We start from the raw sequence: 19,643 nt of genomic DNA, 5'->3' as shown, positions 1-19,643 counted from the left end.
ACCTGGAAATTTGTACCAAGTACCAATAACACAAAAATAATATGAACAAAATGGGTTTTCAAATGGAAATATGATGAAAATGGAAGAATTGCTAGGCACAGAGCACTAGTGGTAGCTTTAGGAAATGAGCAAAGACCCGGCATAGATTTTGTCAAAAGCTACAGTCAAGTAGTAAAAATGAAAATTATGTGACTACTGATGTGAATAGCAGCTGAACGGTACTGGGAAGTTCATCATTTAGATGTTGTTGCAGCGTATTTGATGGCTGACATGAGAGATGAGGTCTATGTGGAACTACCCATGGGTTTCACAGATGCCACTGACAAACTAAGAAGAAAATTCAATGGCATACCAGATCAAGAAGAACTGCCCAATGGTGAGTGGATCTCCAAACTAGAAAAGTGCATCTATGGGTTGCATCAATCCGATAGGAGGTGGAACGAAACACTTAATGAGTTCCTGCGCAAGAAATGGATGCTGCGATCAGTAGCTGATCCATGTGTTTACTATGCTATACGAACGTGAACTCATAGTAACTGCATATGTACATGACACAATGTTGTATGGAGACAAAACTGAAATAGGAAGGATGAAAAATATCTTAAGTGCTGAATTTGAAGTAAGGGATCTTGGAGTTGCATGGCATGTACAATCAATTCAAATTATGGTGAAGATGGCACCCTGGTTTTAGACCAGTCAGCATATGCTAAAGAAATATTAAAGGAATTTCAAATGGAAAACTGTAAATCTGTGCGAACCCCACCCATCATCAATTAAAAGCTGCAAATGCAACAGATGAAGACAAACTCACTGAACATGAGGCATCAAGATACAGGATCACAGTTGGAAGCCTTGGCAATGGGTACAAGGCCAGATTTAGCAATCCCAGCAACATACTTGAACCAGTTCAGCAGCAATCCAAGTGAGGAACACTGGCGTACTGTCAAACATACACTACGCTATTTGCATGGTACAATGAATGATGCACTTGTTTTCTGTAAGATTGGTAAGAAGTTCGTGATGTATACTGATGCAGACTGAGGAGCTGATACAAACCACTGTAAACCAATTAGTGGATATTTGACAGTATTTTGGGGTGCAGCTGTAAGTTGGAACAGCAGGAAACAGTGAACTGTGGCACTGAGCACTGTTGAAGCAGAGTTTGTTGCACTGAGTGAAACTGTAAGAGAAGCAAAGTGAATGAACAGCTTTCTCAGTGAAATTGGTGAAGATTTTTTCCTGCACCACCCCATGAAGATTTTCATCAACAATCAAGGTGTGGAGAAACTCGCTGAAAATCATGAGGCTTCTGAAAGGACCAAACATATGGATCTGAAGATCATTATAAAAGGAAAATGAAAATATAAAATAAGATGTATTAAATAATTATTCACTCTCATAAGTATGTAGTAGTAGACTTGAAATTAAAATACTTTCATTGTTGTCAGTGTATCTAAAAGGTCTCACTGCACCCACAGCATCATTTGCAGTATATTATCATTTTAACTGCTTGTCAGTCCATACTGCCCTTTATAAAAACTTGCACTTTCCACTATTTGCAAACCTTCTTTGCTGCCACAGTCTCTCAAATTCTTCAGCCTAACATATTGATACAACTGACACTTTCATACAGCAAAGTACTGGTATTTGATATTCATCCCATTAAATTACAAGTAAATATAAACTACTAAACTGTTTGCTGCTTCATTACCAGTTAAAATTAATCCCCTTTCATAAAATATGTCATTACCCTATGAAATATACCATCTTAGTTCTTGCAGCTTCTTTTGTACCCTCTCCTAACTGATAAGCCAATGATATTAGAACACTTTCTATTTTACATGGCCCAATGTATAAATGAAAGAACTTTGCTATATATTTTTTCCTAGTATTGGATTGTTGGTGATTTTTGATGAGGTTCCGATCTTCCACTTTAAAAAACTTCCACTGCTTTTCCCTTGCCCTTTCTGCTCTTGTGTCAGCCTTTTATGGTGCCTTTTTGATTCACTCTGTGATTTTCCCACTACCATATCTGATTTGACCTTTTACAATCTTCTCAGCAACAGTAATTTTGCTTCTATTGAAGTATGAATCAACTGAACTACACCCATACTACAATGAACTGCTTCACTGTGGTATGTGTCTATTCCTGGCAAAAATTTGATGCATACTGGAAGCTTGTCTGGCATAATATCCTAAAGCATGCCCCCAACAGTCCCATAAATCGTTCGCCCTTATATGAATTAAGGTCGTAGGGAAAAAAGAATGTGACTTTTATCCCAACCTTTACTACCTCATTCATTCATCTGCATGATGTGAATAATATGGCATGATCTGAGAGAATACGTTTTGACTTTTGGCAGTCTTGCAGGTTTTGTTGTTTCAGAATCTGGAGACACTGTATCTTCATGGTCAAGTTAGTCGTACACAGACTTGGTGAATGTATCTGCCAGTACAAAGCAGTATTGTCACCCAACTAATCCTTTAGACAGTGACCTATGGAAATGTACACATAGCAGCTCATTCGGTGTGTACAGTTCTATAGCATGAAAGTTGCCACATCTCTGAGCATTCGCATGTTTCACAGCCTGACCCATGTAACCATTTGTACTCTCATTTCATGTTGATAGTGTTGTACTGTTTCGTGGCATACTGTGGCCAAGATGGCAATGATACTTCAGTATTATATCCTCTGCTAATCCCTCTGGAAGCCAATTCATCCACCTTTGTGGGAGACATTTCTCTTGATTGTACATCCCAGTGCAGAATTCCATGTCTGTGGATCATCTCCCTCAACAATGTTCAGGATGAAGTCGCTGACTTTTCTTATGTTTGGCCGCAAGTCTAGGTAATCAGTGTGCTTTTGCTACATGGCATAGACTGTTTTCCTTTCCCTATGTTTTGGCTATCCAGGCTATGGACATTATGGTTTTGACTATGAAGGTTAGACCTTCTATTTTCTCAGCCATGTTGCTTACCATCTTTTAATTTTTGTAAGTACATTTGTGTTTTTACCTAATCTCATAATTAAATGCTTATGGCTCTGACATTACGTAGATGTATAGGGGTTCAATCAATATCACTCTTTATTTCTATTTGTTTAGATATCTGTCTGATGATTTGGCAATGAAACTGGTAGTACCTTGATAAAACTGGTTTAAGATGCAGCTGTTTTCAGAGCTCTTGCTGTAAAAAGTCTTGTGCACTGGCAGTCTTTTCCATAATTGTGGATGCATGCTTGGTCCCAGTTTATCATCACTGCTGTTATCCTATCAGTCTGCAGGAAACACTGATTGTTTCTGACATCCTGCACCAGATTATGGCTGAGCTAATAAGCAAAGTTATTTTGCTTTTCGTTATAGAATCTGGTCTTGAGATTATATTCTTCAGCCAGCATTGCCCAATGTATGATCCCACTGTCTCTGAATATTGATGATTTTAGCATTGCCAACACTCAATGATGGGATTACACATATGTTTTCCTATAATCATATAATCTCTAAATTTCATTATTGAAAACAAAAAGGCCAGTATCTACGATTCAGGCACAAAATATTGGGTCTCGGCATCTTGTATCTTTCAGGTGCATGTTGTTATTACTCGCAAATTCCTTTATTTACAAACTTGGTGTAAGCACACCTCAACTCCTGTGATCCCCCTTCCCCTCCTATTAGTTTGACAGAAATACAAGCAGAATTTAGTGTGTAGAGGAAACAGTTATCCGAGAAATACTGTACTGCTGTGAAAAATTAAACAGTGGATTTTGAGGTAAATTTTTTTAAAGAACCAAACTGTATCACAAGGAAGTGAAATGTATCTATCATTTATATACATCTGTGTCTAAGAAAATTGAATAAATGAATTCATTTATTGTCACTGACTTCCAGAACTGGGAAAGCACAAGCCCTCCCCACCCCCTCCTACTACCATCCCCGCACCTCCTCCATTCCCCTCCATTCTTATCAGTTTGAGGGAAACAGGAGCAGAATGTAGTCCATACAAAAACAATTATTTGAAAGGAAATTATATGAATTTGTTACTTTCAACTTTGTCACTGTTATTTACAAAATAACCTATCAGACAGAAACATGAATAGGACATTAATTTTTAGTATGAGTGCAGAGGAGGATAGCAATAAGAAAGAGGTGCAGTTTAAGATGGAGTACAACAGTGTGGAAGTCTAGTATACTGGTCCAGACTTGAGATACTGGGATAGGTTCTATGCTGTGGAAATCTTAGATGTCCGATGTACAATGTAGAACCCTTTTAATTTATGAGAAGAATCATTTAAAAATACAGTGCTAGCTCAGACATTAGATCACATTCTGTTTGTAGTAAGGATGGATGGAATTTAACTTTCTGTCTGCATCAATATTAAATTCCAATCACACCAATGTATGTCTACAGTGAAAATTGGTGTTGGTTTAAAAGTTATACTGCCATCCATCAAAAGAATGTGTGGGTCACTATGGTACAGCTAACTGAGAATCATACAGTTAGTTAGGAACCCATCACAATCTGAATTCATCATGGAGCCTACTGTTTGAATCTATCGAATTTACTACTACAAATGATTGTATGGTAGACTACTATATCAACTGCGCCAAAGTGATCCACATGTCTGCATGAACTATTATAGAACATTTTTCTGAGCAAACACTGGTACAGTTAATGAGAAATGAGATGTATGATGTGCCGTTTTTGGTGTGTGTTGTGTGTGGTGTTAAACACTTTGATGCTGTCTTGTTCAAATATGTTATCCATGTATAGTAACACATTGTTCCCTTTTTCTGCCCCATTGTGTTGTCATATGAACTATTATAACACATTTTCTCATACAGTATTCCTGATTTTGGATTCTTACATCACAGAATTCTATGCTGTTATACTCCATCCTATTGTGAAATTTCCTCCTGCTGGGTTCTTTCACTTTCACTACTATTTGCTAGTAATGCAACTTCAATACATTTCAAAAAGAATTGTCAAACCAAATACTGCAAATATTAAAATTCATATAATATTGCAGGGTGTACTCATCCATTCCTTTTTCTTGATCTGCTGCTGCAACAGTCACTGAGTTACTGTATGTCCACTGTAGCTTGGTGTTTTATGCCAAGAATGTCTCAAATTGAACATTATGTTTCAGAACTTCTTTTTATTATATCATCTAGTTTTTAACCTTTTTATGTACACTTGTGTAATGATAGGTCAGTATTCTTATATATTCCATACAATTTGCCAAGTCCACCATGCTTACTGCATGAATTTACATAAAGTACTCACATAAGCAATTACATGCTTCTTGCACAAAATCTCATAAGACACTCACATACACGTTACTCCATTGAATGATCATAAAGTACTGACCTTTTGTGTCAACATGGCTGCCCCTTCTATGCACAATTTCGAACAATCGGTATTGTTATAAGGTTTTTTTTAATAAAATTACAATTAAAACTGTTACCTCAAAATTAATGACTCATTTCAGCAGTTGCACTAGCTCTTATAGATCAAATACATAGATGAATTTTCAAGCATATAACATTTTAAGAGTGTATAAATGCTCAAAATATGAAGTATTAACAATATTTTTACTATTTTTATTAAATACAAAAAGTACATGGTTCGGAAAATGTTCCTGTCAATGTACATGTTTCCAAGTCTCCCATTGAATGTGGCAAAATAGGTCTTTTATTTATTATTGACAAAACACCTAGAGAACTGCCTATGTTTACATGCCACTTATAACATTTTCGCTAATTACATTTTAATTTTCTAATTAATTTTGATTCTCTCAGTTGGTTTTTACTTTAAATACCACAAACTTTAATTTAGATACTGTTTTACCACAAATCCATCTCAGTTTCAAAGAAATGACTTTGATCATTGTACTCGATCATTTGTTCCAGGTTTCACCTAATTACATCAATCCTAAATATTCCTACCAATTACAGGACATATATACTTCAATACAATTATAATTTAGTAACCAGTTTCATTGTAACAATTTTATACGTATAGGTTTACCTATACCACTACCTTTTGTTTACATCAGTGATTCCTGTTTATTTCAAATTGAATCAAAAAATACATGGTTTAAATGGGTTGCAATGGACTGTTACATCTCACTACCCTCTTCTGCACTCAAGATCAAAACTACTGTCATGTGCATGTGTGTGTCTGATAGTTTTTTGTAAATGACAACAATGATATATGACAATGAATTCATTTATTCAGTTCCTCTTAGAAACAGACATATACATTTCAGTTCTTTGTGACACAATCCGGTTCTTTAAAAAATTTCACATCAAAATCCACTGGTTCATTTTTTACAGCAGTACAGTATTTTCTGAATAACTGTTTCTTGTATGCATTAAATTCTGCTCATATTTCCCGGAGCATCACAAACTCAGGTACTCCATCCATAAATTTAGTGTGGATGGCTTCTATACCTATTGAATCAATAGTAACTGACTTTGGCACTGCTCAACTACTTGAACTGAAGCACTGTCCTAAACCATTCACGTGTATATTATACACAAGACAATAGTTCACATCATTGTGTACATCTTGAACACATGGTAGCTAGTGGTTCAGCCTCTCTAACACAAGAGATAGCACCATCCTTAGTCCAAATAAATTTGTAGCAGTAATGTGCCATAAGTAAATTGATAGGTTTCCAGATTTCACCATGAGCACTGCATTATCTTACACTGATGTAATAGAGAGCAGGAGATCACCACAGTAAATGTCTGGGGGAGAAAGAGGTGGGCTATACTCTGTAGTCATTTGAGCATTGATGTCCTGACATTGCACAACATACCTCCACCCCCCACCCCCTTCTGACTGAGTACTTACATAACACCCTTCATCACATTCTCAATCTCAATCACCACACACCAGTCACAGTCTGCTTCTATGCCTATATTCAGATGCTTTGACCAACTAACAGTTAAACTATATACAGAAGTGAATAGTAGCAGTAGCACATTGGGAGCAATTGTTATCTTCTCATCCACTACAGCAACACTCTCTCATTGAAGTATCACTGGAATGCCACACAGTTCAGTGGATGGTGCATATGTTGGAGTCAAATACTGGCATGTGCCATGCTGTTTGAGTCTCCCAGTGCACTGCCGATGTTGTTCAGCAGGTTGTGGCCGCAGAAACTGAAAGCCTGCAGTGCACCTCTGTTACCTGTGGACAGGTATATTCTTACTCTGCTGTTGGGTATGTTCATCACAAAAATCAATGAGTGGCACAGACAGTACCAGATTGTTGTCCTCCTTCAACATGCTAACCAGTTCTGGTACAGGATCTCACATGCTGGTGGTCACTGCCACTGCTGCAGTTCCCAACAAGCTAGGCTGTTGTCCTTCTGTAGGTGTCGACAAGCTGGAAGGCATTGTCACTGCATGTCCTAGTTACGCTGCTGAACAAAGAAGGAGAAGAACTGTTACATGCAATAATAATAATAGCAACTACAGATGTAATTGTGACAGTCTCAAATGTAATATTATTAAGTGGGGGGGGGGGGGGGGGGGGGGGGGAGCTACGCTTCTGCTTCTTCCTACTCTGCTGAGAGGCATTGGATGATCTCAGTTGCTGCAGACATGTCGTGGTCCTTCCATTGACAACAGCTGGGACCGGTGAGCGACCACGCTCACCTTATATCTCCAGTGTTGCCAGATTGTGTTGTGGAGTCTTGCATTGGTCAGTGTGGGGCTGCAGAAGAGAATGGGTCACTGTAACCCCGTCTGTTTGACTGCAGGAGGAACCATCTATTAGTTAGCGTATTACTACCATTGGTGTGATGCTCTTTGTGCAGTGTATAGTTCCTAAGGGTAACATCGTGTACCTGTTGGGTTGGTGACAATTGCCTCTTGCACAGTGGAAGAGGTGGACTAACTAGTGATTTCAGACAAGGTTGGCAGTTTGAGTACAAGCGACTATTTATATCAGCTGCGAAATGCATCTTCAAGCCATCCCATTGTATCACCATTATTTGCCAAAAAGAAATTCTTTTTATGCTCCTCCATAAACATTTCTTTCCAGTCGTTGTGTAGGAAAATATGGATGCAGTCATTGGCGGAGGGGAGGGAAGGGACCAAGGAAGAGAGGTGGGGATGGGATGGGGTGGGGGTGGCTGGAGATTTCCCAGTGCTGGAGGTCAGTGACAAATATGGTGGGAACCAATAGGAATGCTTCTACAGAGTGGTAACATGTGAAAACCCAGGTCTGCAAGCAGAGACACATTTGTAATGGAGTGGTTCATGATACGTGCATTTCTGACATGTTCGATTTTCAGAAAGCATTTCCCTCAGTGTCCAGATGTTCCACAAATATCTTTGGAGCCATCGCTACAAGCCAGAATGCTTAAAGGTTTCCAAGTGTTCATGAGATATTCTAGGCAGGAATTCTGTTTATGAAAGAAAATAGTTTTCAGGGGAGAAGGATTGTTTGGTTTCGACAAGTTGGGAGAGGTATTATCTGTCTCTCTGTTGCAGGTGTTTTTTGTGTGAGAGAGAGCTTTCAGCAGTAACCTCAGAATGTTCCAATCTCTGCGGAGAGCCGTATTGTTTGAGGCTGCTGTTGAGAGGGTTTCCCCATTTGCTGACAAAAGGGACGACCTGAGTGATATATCCAAATATCCCAGGAAGGACTTTACCTGTGAAAATGATTGATGGGAGTCTTCATTTATTAACAGAGAGGACCACTGGCTGTGTGTCACACATATACGTACGAAAATATCCTGTTGTTCCAGACTACCGCCATCTTTTGACTATACATCACTATACATCTGGGGCTGAGTACACACTCTTTGTGATGTGAAAGCAGGGCATGATGATATTTCCCTGACTGTTACAAGGATGGAGTGGATACATACATGTGCATCAGCTGGCAGTTGACTCAGCATCTGCTAGATACCAGTACCACACCTTCCACCCCACTAGTTTTTCAGGCAACCACATAGTGTCACACATTGGGCTCAGTGTGGCTTAACTGACTTCTCACTCAGATATGACCATCAGCAGTGTACAAGTCGGTACTTCCAGCTTGTCAGCTCACACATGCATGTATGAACACATTCAGCATCTGCAGTCTTTGTAACGGTGTTTTTGTGTTGCTTAAGGTATGTGTTTTTAGATGCCTTTTCTTGTAGTTTCTTGAAAGACATCATGTTTACGCCAGTGACTGTTAAACTTTTTATTTCCACTATTGCAATTTCGGCCTTAGGTAATTATAAAGTGCAGATGTATAGGCTTTAAGCCATGTCTACTTTATACAAGCTGACACATTTATATGTGGCTGTCATTTGCTGTTAGGTACATTCGTAATGCTGCTAAGCAGTGTGAGCACACATGGCCATCACTAGTAACTTTTGCACTGGTTTAGTGCAAAAGTTACTAGCGATGGTGGACTGAACATATGTATGTACAGACTGTGCTGTTTTACGATATATGGACGTGTGATGGCCACGTGTTGGTTAGAAGAAGTCCAGTTGAGGGCTTGCAACCAATCTGTCTGCATGCTAGACACACTGGACCTACACCTGGAGTTATGATCTGGGGTACGATTTCGTATGACAGCAGGAGCACTCTCATGACTATCCCAAGCATCCTGCTGCAAACTTGTATGTCAGTCTCGTGATCCGACCTGTTGTGCTGCCATTAATGAACGGATTCCAGAGCCTGTTTTCCAAGAATATAACGCTAGCCCATATACTCCTGTTGTAACCCAACATGATATACAGATCGTGACATGTTGCCTTGGCCTGCTCGATCACCAGATCTGTCTCCAGTCGAGTACATATGGGACATCATCGGACGACAACTTCAGCATCAAGCACAAACAGCATTTATGGTCGTTGTATTGACTGATGAAGCGCAACAGGGATGGAACTTCATCTCAAGAACTCACATCCGGCACCTGTACAACACAATGATGCACGTTTGCATGCTTGCATTCAACATTCTGGCAGTTACACTGATTATTATTAATGTACTGTCATTTCCATTTTGCAATGGCTTATCTTGCGCTTACATTAACCTGTAATCTTACAATATTAATCGCTTAAATATGTTTCCTAGACAAATGTCTGTTGGTGGTTAAACGAAATCAGGACAAAATGAAAACCAATACAGACTACCATAATTACGATACGCGGCAATGTAAAGATCTCCACTTACAAGCTGGAACAAGGACCCAAAGTCAGAAACATGTATGTAATCAAGGCTTCAAACTTTTTAATGCACTAACAAAACATATCAAAGAGCAGGAAAATGAGGATAAATTTAAAACTGTTACAAAGAATCACATGCTTGACAAATGTTATTACAGTGTAAGTGAATTTCTATGCTCAACTGTATTAGAATATAAAGAACCACATGCTTGACAAATGTTATTACAGCGTACGTGAATATCTCTGTGCAACTGTATAAGAATACATGTTTAAATTAATGTGGCAAATGAAATTACATCAATGAATATGTCTGTGCAGCACATAAGAAAATTAAGAACCACATGCTTAACAAATGTCACTACAGTGAATAGCTCTGCTCAACTGTATAAGAATATATGATATCATAAATGTGACAAAAGAAATCACAACATCAAGGAAAAGGTCTGTCAAGCACATAAGAAATTATGTTATAAAACACTTATTAGTTGTATATTGTATTAAACATAAGATAGATCCATATGAATTCAGCATAGAAAAAAGTTTTGTAAAGATATTATATAGTTATTGAAATGTAGCCTGAGAAATCTTATATCACAAATGTGATCATTGGGATGATAATAAATAAATAAATAAATGTATTCCCGAAATTTCATTCTCTACATTAATTACTTTTTGATGTTACGATTTTTTTCGTCATTGTTTTTCCTTCCTCCATGCCTTGAATAGCTTTGTGCATCTCATCCGGCAGTTAATTCCAGGATCACATTTTTGGTATTGAAGATCAATTTAAAGGAATGTTAGAATGACTAAACAACTTCGTTTCTCTTGTGAGTTACTGTGCCAACTGTCATCTTAACTGAAGCAATGCGTTGTCTACTCAACATAAGTTTGTGTTTTGTTTTCTATATACTCTTATTATTTGCAATCTTCCCTCTTCTCGTTGTAGCTCGTCAAGTGCACTGTGTCGGAATAATATCTACGTAATTTTGTATAAAGCTTATCCTGGGCTGTGGAAAAAACTGTATGCACAGAATACATGAGGTAATATCCAAACAGCGATCATCAGGTACTTGAAGTATTGGTAGACAGTGAAAGACAGTGAATCTTAAAGAACTGCATAGACTAAAACGGTATTTAATGCTTCTTATATGAACGAATATCTATTTGTGCCCTATTTCTAACCTCCATTTTACCCCGATCCAGCGCAATATCAAATTTTACTTATTTGAATCCGCACAAGAAACTGTGGACAAGACCGCATCTGCATCTATCATTAGTACCAGGTATTTTAAGTAGTTACGAGTACGTTGTTGGACTTTCAAGTATAGTGGACGATCAAAAAGTTTCCGTCTGAGGGCGTTGATGCAGCGTAAATGCAACATAGCTCGTCTCTGATGCAGGAGTAAAACAACGACATGTAGGCAAGGGATAGTGTGGTATTCGTGTCTGGAGACCTGCGTGAGGTAAATGAGGAACCATGAACTATGGCGACGTTATTACCAAATGCTTCCAAAGGGGACTAACGTGCTGCTATTCTTCTTTTGTCTGCCAAAGGACAAATACCGGTAGACATTCATCGGACAATGAAGGATGTGTGTGGGGCAGCATGTCTGCCGCAAATCGCCTTCGGGAATGATGCCCCAAGAGTACAACTGCTTCATGTTAACGCACTTCGCCATATCCCAAATGCCGTAGAAGGTACACCAACTCAAGTGCTCAAGTGGGAGACGCCCGAAAAAACCTGAGGGATCGACGATTTCTGTTGGGCGAGGATTTGCAGCAGGCAGTTACGGACTTCTTCACGCAGCGGGACACTGTGTTTTATCAACCTGGAGTGTTGGTGGGGTGATTGCCTTAATGATTACGGCGATTTTGCGTGATTGGCACACCGATTCTGGACTGTACAGGAAACTTTTTGATCGCTACTTATAAATGGTTCAAATGGGTCTGAGCACTATGGGACTTAACATCTTAGGTCATCAGTCCCCTAGAACTTACAACTACTTAAACCTAACTAACCTAAGGACATCACACACATCCATGCCCGAGGCAGGATTCAAACCTGTGACCGTAGCGGTCGCGCGGTTCCAGACTGAAGCGCCTAGAACCGCTCAGCCACACCGGCCAGCCGCTTCTTATAACCAGTAATAACATCATCTACAGTTTCATGTGATTTTGAAAGAACTATCCTTCTATTGGGATGCTTGACAGCGTTGAGTACCCTTGTCTCTCACTATTGGGGTATTTGATTTCGGTGAGGCCCCTTGCCTCCTACCACTCACGCGCTTGATTTCAGTGGGTCTCCTTTCCTCTCAACGTTGGTTGCTTGATTTCGGTGAGTATCCAGGGCAAGTGTGCCTGTCACAAACACTTTATGGACATTTCACCTTATTACAATGGTTGTGGTTTGTATTCCACTGGTAACCGCGTGTCGGCCAGCGCGAGTGTTACGGAGGTTGGATGGAAGCACGCACCGAAATCAGTCACCCTGATGGTGGGGTTCAAAGGGTGGCCACCGAAATCAAGCATTCTGATGGTTTGGTGACTCACCACAATCAACCCCCTAGGGCACAGAAAAGTACGTTACCATACAAGTAGCTTATTTAGCAGAAATGTCAATGTCTGGCCATATTATTTATACTGCACTATCACATTTGCAATACTTAAGCAACATTTGAACATCAATATCAACCGTTAGAGCAGAAAGGTTTACATTTACGTCGTAAATGAAATGTAGAAGCAGATGCGCCAGTTCTTAACTGCAAAGATGGTTCAAATGGCTCTGAGCACTATGGGACTCAACTGCTGAGGTCATTAGTCCCCTAGAACTTAGAACTAGTTAAACCTAACTAACCTAAGGACATCACAAACATCCATGCCCGAGGCAGGATTCGAACCTGCGACCGTAGCGGTCTTGCGGTTCCAGACTGCAGCGCCTTTAACCGCACGGCCACTTCGGCCGGCTAACTGCAAAGACAGGCGCACTTGATATATTTTAAAATACAATGTTGACACCGCCAACGCAGGTGGGATGGCCAGGAGATGGCTAGTTGTAGCACAGACAGCTATCCCCTTTGCTCCCTTTGCTAATATTAACTATTCACCTAGAAGGTTTCTTTCGTACGATGTGTCGCTTTCGAGATATTTAATTGTCTCAAGTTAAAACACAGTATATATATTTATATATAGTCCTTATTTGTTTTGTGTTGCGTGTTTTAGTATTCTATAACGTACTGCTTGTTGGTAAGCAATCTGTTTAACGAGAGACTGTACGACGCTGCTACATATTAGCTACTAGTGTAGCGCTCAGTTGATAATTTGTATATAACCCTTTTACGTTGAAATTACTTAAAAGTAGCTCAATTTAATGAATTTGTAATAACAGTAAATTTAAAATGATTTTGCAGTTGATGTTTAGTACTAGTTAGTTATAACACAGCGCACCATGTTGCGCTGTTCGAGCACAATTACATCGCTGACTATTGTGTACGATTCAGTCCCGTAATGATTAATATCGCCATATATTTTCAACTAGCCTCTTTATCAAAACAAGGTAAGTTGATTCGGAACAAACCTACTGCTTAAGAATTTAATTTACTTAAAGTATTTTGCAGTCAGCAATTACAGTAGCTTCGCCGTAATTTGTGAATTAATGTTGTTCAATAAAACAATACCGCTAATTCAGTACTGAGTCAGCGATATAATATCAGCCGACACCGTGTTATCCCGCTTTTCTTTCAATAAACAAAATAATATTTACTGTGATATATTTCTGTGGACGCAAGAACCTATAACGGTAGTATTTCTTTTTTTATTCGTTTTTAATTCTACCCAGATAATATCGTTAGGCTACACATATTACTATTAAACTGAATGCTCGAACTTTGTTCTTTTCGTTCACGTAACTAACAACGAACTAGTAATATATTTACGTCTATATGTTTCTTTTCCGAACTTTTTTTTCGAAGTTTCGTTTTCTTTAGTTTAATTTTATTATTTCAGTTTCTTTGGGGGCTTAAATTGTTTTGAGGATAATTTATTTTCCTTCAAATAATATTCGGAAACTCCTGGTTTGTTCACTTGACGTAGCGACGCTTTATTTGCTTTTTACGTTTACATCGTTTCGACAGCAGTAGTTGATTCTAGACCCCACTGCGCAACAATTAAAAACAAAGTGAAATATGTACAAAGAACCTGAATGTCATGACCATTTTAGACCCTGAAGTTAAAGAGTTCAAGAAAATTACACGTCTTCAGGTGTTGGCGAATCGCGTCTCACTATCCTAGTTTAATGGCCACTTGCCACTTCAGAGCTGATAGTATTGTCACGTACTTGCACGCAATGGTTTCAGTGGGTTACTATTTACTGTCACGACAGAGATCTTCACAGTCTACGGGCAATTCACACTGTACGGCCAAAGTATAGTTTCATTCTGAAGTTCTCTGGTGCCTATCCAATAAATTATTTTCCAAATTAAGTCACAAGCGCTCAGTTCAAACCACCCATCCAACTTGTACACCCTCGAAGCACCACACTATCGCATTAGCGCACGCTAATTCTCCTAATAAGTACACTCAGTTCTTTCAGAGAGTGCCAATTACATATCCACAAAAAACCGGCAAAGCCTGAACGACAGGAACATCATAAATACTAAACGTAGGAATTCCGATCAGTACCTGACCGTACCTCCACTCACTCACAGACAATAAACGCTTGGGCTCACCACAGTTCTCTAAACGCCCGCTTTTTACGTCATTATTTAGCAAGATCTCCTTTTCTGACAATTCAGTTATTAATAATGTGAACCAAATAGACAGTAATTCATCTGCACAAACTTGCAGGATTGAACAAATCTACTGTAATCACCTTTTGCAGTCGACTTACCAAGCCCTTAAAATATACTTCTAACTAAATCAGGTCAGTGATCACTCGGCGTGTAAGTACTCCAAACTCTGTTACTACCGCGAGTTCCGCCACTCCGTTGCGGCTAACAAGGGGAGGCCGCCAATTGCGAAAATCAGATTCGATTCATACTGCGCATAATAAAAGCTCATGGTCAGAGGTGTAATGTGGCAAAGCACCAAGATGCACTTCTCAGCCGTTGTCGAGAAAATCGACAGTTAAAAGAAACCGTTGTAGTGAAATACTTTCTACGATTAATAATTCTCTACAGCGTCGTGGCGCAGCGGTAAGCGCTCTGGTTTGTTATGTTTTCCGCAAACAAAGTTGTGTTTCACAAATGTTATTGTCTTCATAATGTTAACCACGCATAGTTAACGGAAGACGTAGAAACGATATTCCGAAACGAATACGTATAGCGTAAGTCAAACGTTCGAATTAGAATAGAGACCCCACGAACACAAATTTGCTGTGGCGGGTATGAAATATAAACTCCGTTACTCGCTCGTTACACTTGAATGACAGATGTTGAATGGGCCGAAACGAGTAGCCGCATAACAGCGTAGTTGCCTGCTAACTTCGAAAGAAGGTAGATGCGGTCCCTAGCGCATCTTATAACATTGTCGAAAATCAGTGCGGACGGGAGAGCTTTGGTACACCCTGTTAAAGAAAAAAAACGGAAAAATGGAGGCGGTACAATTGTAGAGCGATCCGCCTTCACCAACATGCATAAGCAATTCATTAATACTTTCTATATATATATATATATATATATATATATATATATATATATATATATATTTGAATTACAAAAAAGTAATAATAAAAAAAAAATTGCATGGCGCGAGAGTCGATCCGGCGACCTTCGGTTTACGAACCCGAGCGCTTACCGCGGCGCCACGACGCTGTACAAAATTACTAATCGTCGAGAGTATTTCACCGGAACGGTTTCTTTTAACTGTCGATTTTCTCGACAACGGCTGAGAAGTGCATCTTGGTGCTTTGCCACATTACACCTCTGGCCATGAGCTTTTATTATGCGCAGTATGGATCGAATCTGAATTTCACAATTGGCGGCCTCCCCTTGTAAGTGTAGCTGTCCGCAAGCCTTCACCGAGAACTGACTTCTCAGCACAACTTCATTGTGACTTCTCAGAACGATATCTGTACTGTAACTAACCACAAGACACATGTAAAACGATTTTGGAACAACGTACACAAACATTTGTACTGATACTTTTAACAATAATATCATTTCATATATGGCCATCGTATCTTCTTTTCGTCGGCAGTTTCCATATTCTGTGGCATTTTTGGCGGTCGAACTGCTATTGCTGTCGGCCACCGATACTGGTACGATCTTTGTCGCTCGATTCTCTACTGATGCTGGTCGTTGTTCTGATTTGGTATCCTATAACACATTTTGAAAAATCACATTGAAGTAAATTTGAAGTAAATACTTACAATAACAGACAATGAATATTCTAAGTCCTGCTGCTGCCTCAGTAAGTCACGAGTAAGTCTGCCGGGGAGGGGGGCAAGGGAAACATGGAGTAAAGCGCATTGGCGATAGTGAGCTACAGACTAGTACATGGGAGAGATGGCTATTATGGTAGAAGGTGGGCCACTAACTAACTGTCTTTTGAAGGATGGATGGAATATAATTACTCTGATGTTTTGAAGATTGTTCCGAAGTCGGGTTCCTGATACAGAAAGAAGGTTTAGAGAACGTTAAGGTGTTACGTAATGGTAGAGAAAGGATTTTAACTTTGTTGAGAAAGAGTGTTTCTGCTGTGCTGTTCACACAGAAGAGTAAGAACTGAAGTTAAATGAGAGAGAGTGCAACGACTGAGAAGACGACAGAGTAACCACAGAGCATGCTAGTCACTACGGTTATCAGATGTAGTCACGATAGTTGTTCGTGGGCAGGAGTGATATGGGCGAGATAGCGTACGTCACAATGTATGGTACAGAAGAATTCATCGCCAGTTCTAGCCGATGAGCTTTCGTACAAAAGCTCTTGGAGAATAGCATCACCATAATCAAGCACGTAGAGTGTTATTCTACAAGCTTCTTTTTAAACTCGAAAGGAAATACTATTTTATATTTCTGTAACAAGTGAACTGAGGCTGACATCTTCTTTGGGAGCATCGCATCCCGTATAAATTGTTAAGTTTTTGAAAAAAAAAATGTAATGAACTTTATTGTTAGTCCATTTGATATGATCAAGTCTATTTTATATTTGTTTCTTTCGCTGGAGAGCGAACTGAAGACAAACAGATTGTTATTCTTTCCATGTTCTACTAATGTATAACCTATGTCATTTCTGATTTCACATCCACTGTTTCGCACTGAATAATTGTTCTTTCGTGTTTGTCGTATTTTTATTCACCATTGTTCTCGAATGAATATGAAATCAGCCTGCAGCGTCTATTCATGAGGGAGTGTGACGAGTCTTGATGGTTCATCGGAGGGATGACGACACCAACTGAAGTGGTGCAGTGGTGAAGGTACTGGAGATGCATTTGTAGACGCAAGGTACACATTCCCGTCCAGCCATGCAGATTTAGTTTTGGCGTGGTTTCCTTTAATGACTTCAAACGAATGTCAGAACGGTTCCCTTGTAAAGAACGGGGCCGATTTTTCCCTCAACCTTATCCTATCAGCTCCGACTTCGATGACCTCGTCGTCGAGGGGTACGTTTATCGCTAAACTCCTTCCTCACTTCGAACGAGGACGATAATCTTATCAACATATGTTGTGTTATACGAGGGGAATAGCTTTTATCCCGGAGCACTGTTTCGTTCTAACCATTATCTCTCTCTCGTCGTTTTTAACAACGATATTACACTGTAGAACAGCTCATAACTGTCTTCTACGTACACAGATATGCCAACACTTCACGAGGAAAGGGGCAGAGTGAACGAAATAAGGAAAACGTCCCGTATTAGATGATTCAGCGAACCTCACAATCTCGTGTGACTTAACTAGCTCGCTAGTACAAACATCAACAGCATTATCTCCATTCGTTTCAAAGCATTTGCTGTAAATAATCACTTACACAAAGGCAGACTCTCCTCTCAACATAAAACACAACTTTGCGTCTTTCATTCCACACCACTGCAGATGCAGTGCACAGTATGCATCTGTGATAGGAAGTGGAATGAGTGGCACCACCGCTCGTAGCCTAGAGGAATACAGCAAAATATGGCGCTCATGGTCCCTCCTGACTCTCCAAGCGTGCCGCTGTTCCTAATTTGTGCTGCGGTCACCACTTATTATCAATGGTCGTATGTCTGATGTGGTGGTGCATGGTTGCATCTGCACGCCACTACTATCCATGACTAAGACGACGGGCATTCACATGCATGTATGTCAAAACGCAGATAAGATATCGTCTTACGCATTAGAAAATTCATCAAAATTATACCGCCTCCCACCGAAGCTCGATTACACACATGCACAAAAAATGGTTCAAATTGCTCTGAGCACTATGCGACTTAACTTCTGAGGTCATCAGTCGTCTAGAACTTAGAACTACTTAAACCTAACTAACTTAAGGACATCACACACATCAATGCCCGAGGCAGGACTCGAACCTGCGACCGTAGCCCTCCCGCAGTTCCAGACTGAAGCGCCTAGAACCGCACGGCCACTCCGGCCGGCCATACATGCACACAGCACGTCGATGCCGTCTTGGCATATCTGTAATTTTTGTCAACCACGATACTCGAAAAAATAGTAAACATTTTTAGGACGTCTAAATCCAGTTATTATGGATCCATCGTTTTCATGTTCATCACATTCTCATTTTCCATCCACAGAAGGGAGCTTTAGTCGCTCCTACAAATGTCCCCATGCAAATGTGATGGCATTGTGCCACATCTTCGGAGGCGACCATTTTTCATTTCAAAAAGAAAACATTTATCGTATCCATATCTACTCCATTCTGATGGTCTACCGTTGCAATTGCCTGATTTTTTGTCCTATTCATTGTCGAGGGTGTATTGAGTTCTTTTCGTGTTTTTCAGTTTCTCTTATATTTAGGAGCATGTACAAGTAAGTGATAGCAGTTTATTTCGAAAACAAACGTATTGAACCATTGTGGTGAATGTTGCCTCAATTCATTAAGACAAGGCGACACTATCCAAAAGTGATAGGTTGAAACTCTTTCTTCGGAGACGGTCCCCGACATGTGTCAACATTTGCTTCAAGGTAAACAGTGATTTTTTAAAATCCAAACACTTTCAAAGGCTACTCTATGCGAATATGACAAGAAAAGTTAAAATAGAATGTTCTAATAGTTTTGTGTTCTCTTGACATTTTGCTTCTTTTTTCACTATCCTACAATCTCATAGATTGCAGTTATTTACTGTTTTTCGGCACTTTTCTTAAGCTTGTTCTTTCATGTAGCTAGGTATCGAACCGAGAACTACACAAGACCGACACTGAAAAAACTATTTAAATGGAAGTTACTTATTTTTGTGACTCTTTGTGTTTTGAATCCAAACATGATAACTTTAAATCCGTATCACCCACCATTTTATTACAATTAACACT

This window comes from Schistocerca americana, chromosome 3 (genome assembly GCF_021461395.2).
Source record: "Schistocerca americana isolate TAMUIC-IGC-003095 chromosome 3, iqSchAmer2.1, whole genome shotgun sequence".
Taxonomy (NCBI): Eukaryota; Metazoa; Arthropoda; class Insecta; order Orthoptera; family Acrididae; genus Schistocerca; species Schistocerca americana.
The sequence above is the reverse complement of the archived record's forward strand: the minus strand, read 5'-3'. Positions refer to the sequence as shown.